Source organism: Schistocerca piceifrons, chromosome 7, assembly GCF_021461385.2.
Source record: "Schistocerca piceifrons isolate TAMUIC-IGC-003096 chromosome 7, iqSchPice1.1, whole genome shotgun sequence".
In the NCBI taxonomy this organism is placed as follows: domain Eukaryota; kingdom Metazoa; phylum Arthropoda; class Insecta; order Orthoptera; family Acrididae; genus Schistocerca; species Schistocerca piceifrons.
The window spans coordinates 85,494,454-85,501,192 of NC_060144.1; the positions used below are offsets into that span (position 1 = coordinate 85,494,454).

The following is a 6,739-nucleotide window of genomic DNA, read 5'->3' on the forward strand; positions in this document are numbered from 1 at the left end:
CTTTCTATTCTCTTCTTGTCCAAACTATTTGCCGTCCATGTTTCACTTCCATACATGGCTACACTCCATACAAATACTTTCAGAAATGACTTCCTGACAATTAAATCTATATTCGATGTTAACAAATTTCTCTTCTTCAGAAACGCTTTCCTTGCCATTACCAGTCTACATTTTATATCCTCTCTACTTCGACCATCATCAGTTATTTTGCTCCCCAAATAGCAAAACTCCTTTACTACTTTAAATGTGTCATTTCCTAATCTAATTCCCTCAGCATCACCCGACTTAATTCGACTACATTCCATTATCCTCGTTTTGCTTTTGTTCATGTCCGTCTTATACCCTACTTTCAAGACACTATCCATTCCATTCAACTGCTCTTCCACGTCCTTTGCTGTCTCTGACAGAAATACAATATCGTCGGCGAACCTCAAGGTTTTTATTTCTTCTCCATGGATTTTAATACCTACTCCGAATTTTTCTTTTGTTTCCTTCACTGCTTGCTCAATATACAGATTGAATAACATCGGGGAGAGACTTCAACCCTGTCTCACTCCCTTCCCAACCACTGCTTCCCTTTCATGTCCCTCGACTCTTATAACTGCCATCTGGTTTCTGTACAAACTGTAAATAGCCTTTCGCTCCCTGTATTTTGCCCCTGCCACCTTCAGAATTTGAAAAACCGTATTCCAGTCAACATTGTCAAAAGCTTTCTCCAAGTCTACAAATGGTAGGAACGTAGGTTTGCTTTTTCTTAATCTAGCTTCTAAGATAAGTCTCTCTACGGAATCCATACTGATCTTCCTCGAGGTCGGCTTCTACTAGTTTTTCCATTCGTCTGTCAAGAATCCGCGTTAGTATTTTGCAGCCGTGACTTATTAAACTGATAGTTCGGTAATTTTCACATTTATCAACACCTACTTTCTTTGGGATTGGAATTGTTATATTCTTCTTGAAATCTGAGGGTATTTCGCCTGTTCCATACATCTTGCTCAGCAGATGGTAGAGTTTCGTCAGGACTGGCTGTCCCAAGGCCGTCAGTAGTTCTAATGGAATGTTGTCTACTCCCGGGGCCTTGTTTCGACTCAGGTTTTTCACTGCTCTGTCAAACTCTTCACGCAGTATTATATCTCCCAATACATCTTCATCTACATCCTCTTCCATTTCCATAATATTACCCTCAAGTACATCGCCCTTGTATAGACCCTCTATATACTCCTTCCACCTTTCTGCTTTCCCTTCTTTGCTTAGAACTGGGTTTCCATCTGAGCTTTTGATATTCATACAAGTGGTTCTCTTTTCTCCAAAAGTCTCTTTAATTTCCCTGTAGGCTGTATCTATCTTACCCATAGTGAGATAAGCAACCTTACATTTGTCCTCTGGCCATGCCTGCTTAGCCATTTTGCACTTCCTGTCGATCTCATTTTTGAGACGTTTGTATTCTTTTTTGCCTGCTTCATTTACTGCATTTTTATATTTTCTCCTTTCACCAATTAAATTCAGTATTTCTTTGTCACCCAAGGATTTCTACTAGCCCTTGTCTTTTTACCTACTTGATCCTCTGCTGCCTTCACTACTTCATCCCTCATAGCTACCCATTCTTCTTCTACTGTATTTCTTTCCCCCATTCCTGTCAATTGTTCCCTTATGCTCTCCCTGAAACTCTGTACAACCTCTGGTTGTCAGTTTATCCAGGTCCCATCTCCTTAAATTCCCACCTTTTTGCAGTTTCTTCAGTTTCAATCTGCAGTTCATAACCAATAGGTTGTAGTCAGAATCCACATCTGCCCCTGGAAATGTCTTACAATTTAAAAGCTGGTTCCTAAATCTCTGTCTTGCCATTATATAATCTATCTGAAACCTGTCAGTATCTACAGGCTTCTTCCATGTATACAACCTTCTTTCATGATTCTTGAACCAAGTGTTACCTATGATTAAGTTGTGCTCTGTGCAAAATTCTACCAAGCGGCTTCCTCTTTCATTTCTTACCCCCAATCCATATTCACCTACTACGTTTCCTTCGCTTCCTTTTCCTACTTCCGAATTCCAGTCACCCATGACTATTAAATTTTCGTCTCCCTTCACAATCTGAATAATTTCTTTTATTTCATCATACATTTCTTCAATTTCTTCGTCATCTGCAGAGCTATTTGGCATATAAACTTGTACTACTGTAGTAGGCGTGGGCTACGTATGTATCTTGGCCACAATAATGCGTTCACTATGCTGTTTATAGTAGCTTACCCACGTTCCTATTTTCCTATTCATTATTAAACCTACTCCTGCATTACCCCTATTTGATTTTGTATTTATAACCCTGTAGTCACCTGACCAGAAGTCTTGTTCCTCCTGCCACCGAACTTCACTAATTCCCACTATATCTAGCTTCAACCTATCCATTTCCCTTTTTAAATTTTCTAACCTACCTGCCCGATTAAGGGATCTGACATTCCACACTCCGATCGGTAGAACGCCAGTTTTCTTTCTCCTGATAACGACATCCTCTTGAGTAGTCCCCGGCCGGAGATCCGGATGGGGGACTATTTTACTTCCGGAATATTTTACCCAAGAGGACGCCATCACCATTAAACCATAAAGTAACGCTGCATATCCTCGGGAAAAATTACGGCCGTAGTTTCCCCTTGCTTTCAGCTGTTCGCAGTACCAGCACAGCAAGGCCGTTTTGTTTGTGTTACAAGGCCAGATCAGTCAATCATCCAGACTGTTGCCCTTGCAACTACTGAAACGGCTGCTGCCCCTCTTCAGGAACCACACGTTTGTCTGGCCTCTTCTGTATATTTTTGTTTAAATGTAAGGAATGTTTAAATATAAGAGGCACAAGGTGAATTTGTCTCAAATAATCATACATGATGACGATTAATGGAATGTACTTCAGATTATTGTTAAAGTAAGAACAAGAGGGACACATAATTAGGTGCAGCCAGTTGGTGCAGATTCAATAATGCATTTAGTATCACGAACCCAATCGTTCCTATATTGTGGGTGTAGAAAAGCTGGCCAATTTTGTAAAAATGTATTTAAGAAAGCTATGGTAATAAATGAATAAGCAGAACACTTGATGAATTAAGAAAAATATAAATGATGACTAACTGAAACCTTTAGCTGCTGACAGGTGTTGTTGATATACCTCGATGTGGACAGCTGAAAATGTGTTCCCCGACTGGGACTCGAACCCAGGATCTCCTGCTTACATGGCAGACGCTCTATCCATCAGAGCCACCGAGGACACAGATAAATAGCGCGACTGCAGGGACTTATCCCTTTCACGCTTCCCGTGAGACTCACATTCCCAACTGCCCACAATTCTATACATGTAATGTACCTTATAGACATTTGCCCATTCACTCATTACTCGCGCACACTTTGGCGATTCCCGTAAGAGTTTGGACAACCTGTGCGCATTCGCACAGACGAAGGTCAATGGATGGGTAGCCATGTAAGCAGGAGATCCCTGGTTCGAGTCCCGGTCGGGGCACACATTTTCAGCTGTCCACATCGAGGTATATCAACAACACCTGTCAGCAGCTAAGGGTTTCAGTTAGTCATCATTTATTCCAGGGAAAAGCTGCACGGTCATCAACAGTATTCTGTTCTTTCGGGAACAGGAAAATATGATTCACACAAGGATATGTTGAGGTTATGTCAATTTGTGTTTGATAATGCACTTAATTGAAAGGCTAACTCAATATATCATAATATCAAGGAATTAATGGTCATGTTATTAATTGCTTGGACTAAAGTTATTAAGAGGATGATGATAGTTGAGGACTGTTCAAACGAATGAGGAACTCTCTATGTGGGAGGTGATGAGTGTTTAACTTAGCTATGTTGTAACCAGTCTTCTTACTCTTGTTTTAATATGTTCTACTTAAGAAAAAGTGCTTCTGGGAGAAGGTTCATTACTAGGCCACCCTGGAAGGCACAAGATCGGACACCAGACCACTCCGACTTGATCCAGTCCAAATGCTGGACTGTTATGGAGGTGGTTCACCTAATGTGCTGAGGACAAACAAGCTGCAGTTGAGTACAAAACCAATATCTGTCTACGTATAGCGAACTCTATCAAGTTTATTTGTGCTGTTTCCTCCACACAATGCATTTAAAATCATTCTTGACGTGTCAGTCGGATATACTACTCTGATAGGTCTTTATGTGTTGCAACACTGTAAAAAACAAATTGCGCTAATGTATCAAGTGTAACTTCACCACCCCTTGTTAGAAAATCCCGTGGAAAAATAACCATTTTACCACTATAATAAACTTCAGTACGTTAATTGGACTAAGAAGTCAGTTCCTTTCACCTGGAAAGCAATTTTTGTGTATATAATACAGTGGTAAGGAATTCTTGTGGTGGGGCATTAAGTTCCTCCACGAGTACGGCTGGCAGCTGCCGGACGGCCGTTGATACATGTTGACGTGCTGCAGTTCGTCTCCTCACCACATACCACATGTGATTGATGGGATTTAAGTTGGGGGTATAAGCTCCCGTCTCCTTGGAGATTATATGGGTTAATTAGATTATTATGTTACATTCCTCTTGTTTTAGTTGACTGTGTATATCGAGACTTGGTTCATTGTTAAATGCAATGGTTTGGTACTAACTGATGGAGACGCATTAAGAAGTGGTAAAATTTAATTTATTTCCTTTATCACACTGCACAAACATAACCACACTATTATTCAAACTGTGTGCCACTACTATTAAACATGAAGAGATAAATCCTTCGCTACGCAACCGCCTCTGGCTCACACGGCCTACACCTTACACAGCCTCTCAACAACTGCCTCTGCTTGCGACTCTCTGCGCCACTGGGCATTGTCGCCCTCCAAAGAACAACCACTTACAGATACTACACACCAGTACCCTCGCAGGGGGAAGGGGCAGGCCAGTTCATACACCAAATATCCTCTCGTTCCAAGAGCTTCTCCACTTCCTCTGCGTGCACATTGTCAACTATATACGAGTAAATGAAGTCAGCACCAAATGCATCCCTGAGAAGTTGCACATGCGAAGGAGTACAGCGTCACAATAACGTTGAGGAGTGAGTCAAAGATTTGTAGGTCAGTACACCCATGCAACATTGTGCCCACTCTCACCATAACACTCGGGCCACGAAAACGATAGTGTTCGACAATGCTCCTGGGTGCATTACATGTTCTCACCTCACGCCATATGATGTTATGCCGAGAATCACTACATACGTATAAAATGCATGTTTGGCCATTAGCTGTTTGTATTTTAAATCCAAATATCAACCGGTTTCAGTCTTGGAGCATCTTCACGGGTAAGGGTTTCAGCCACCACATCACATTTCTCATTACTTAAATAATGTGTGCGGCATGTCATGAATATCAGTATGCGACGCAGGATTTTTAGAAACAAACATAAGAATACTGAATGTACACAGAAGTCCTGTGTCGTATACTGATAATCACGACATGCCTTACACATTATTTAAGTAATGACAAATGTAATGTGGTGGCTTAAACCATTTTAACCCTATCTGTGAAGATGGCCAATACTGAAACCGGTTGGTATTTGGATTTAAAATAAAAACAGCTGATGGTCAAACATGCATTTTACACGTTATTTGACGGCTGTTGATAGGCGCCTTCCAAAGATGTTTAAATCATTATATAGGCTGAATCTGCTATCAGCCGAGTAGAGCACGCGCCCCATACCTCATTGGTCCATACCCTTTTTCTCTTCGCACCTTGACAGATGGTACCACTTATGTATGGGGCGTCAGCGGAACACAGTGTACTGTTATCTAACAAAGAGACTACCGCCGTGTAGTCTGCGTGAGATCACATGCTTTTCGGTCCCATTAAACGTGGTTGCAACTGCACCTGCTGTTTGACGTGGTCCCTTCTTGCCTGTCATATAATGTAGTGACCATTTGCTACTGTAGTTGACCATGGTAGATCACCTTCTCTCCTTCAGGCAGCAGTGCCTACGGTTTGAAATGTTCCCAAGCACGTCCTATGTGCAACACCAACTCTTGAGCTACAATTGTCACCCTGCGTCCATCTTCTAATTTCTCCATGTGTCTTGCCCATCTGAGGTCATATAAATGCTGTCTCTGCACCATGCGGTAGCGGGGAACATCACTACAGTGCACCATAACTGCTCGCTGATTCACACACACACACACACACGCACACACACACACACACACACACACACACACACACACACACACACAAACACACACACACACTGTCTTTTCCCATTCCTACAACTGCTTCGTGTTGCAGCACCAGCCCAATTTGGGGCTATAGTCATGCTAACCTCATGTCATGCAACGTCCATCTTTCTCTCACGACTGGGAGTCATCTGGTGACATACTCCCACGCTTTCGTTAATGTTCACCAAACACCTAATCTGAAAGAAATGAAAAGAAATGGCACCACAGACCATGACTCCAGGTTGTCAGGCTGCATGGCGGGTGAAAGTCAGGCTGGTATCCCACCAAACTGTATGGGGCGTCTCCAGACATGTATTCGCTGCTCATCATGGCCTGGAATCTCATTACTGCGGTGGAATTGTCTTCAGTGATGAGTCCCGCTTCGAACTAAGTGAAGACTTGTCTGGAGATGCCCAAGACAGCAATGCGAGACCAACCTGACTTTCATACACCATTTGGCCCATCCACCAAGAGTGATAGTCTGGGGTAACATTTCATTTCATAGCGGGACCACTTTAGTTGTTATCCAT

The 6,739-nt window shown here is 42.2% G+C and overlaps 1 non-coding gene across 1 annotated transcript; it reads right to left on the bottom strand.

Annotated features, from left to right (window-relative positions):
- Positions 1–3,173: 3,173 nt before the first annotated feature.
- Positions 3,174–3,247, bottom strand: Trnat-ugu. The gene has a single exon. It is a non-coding gene; the product is annotated as a tRNA-Thr (tRNA).
- Positions 3,248–6,739: the final 3,492 nt, after the last annotated feature.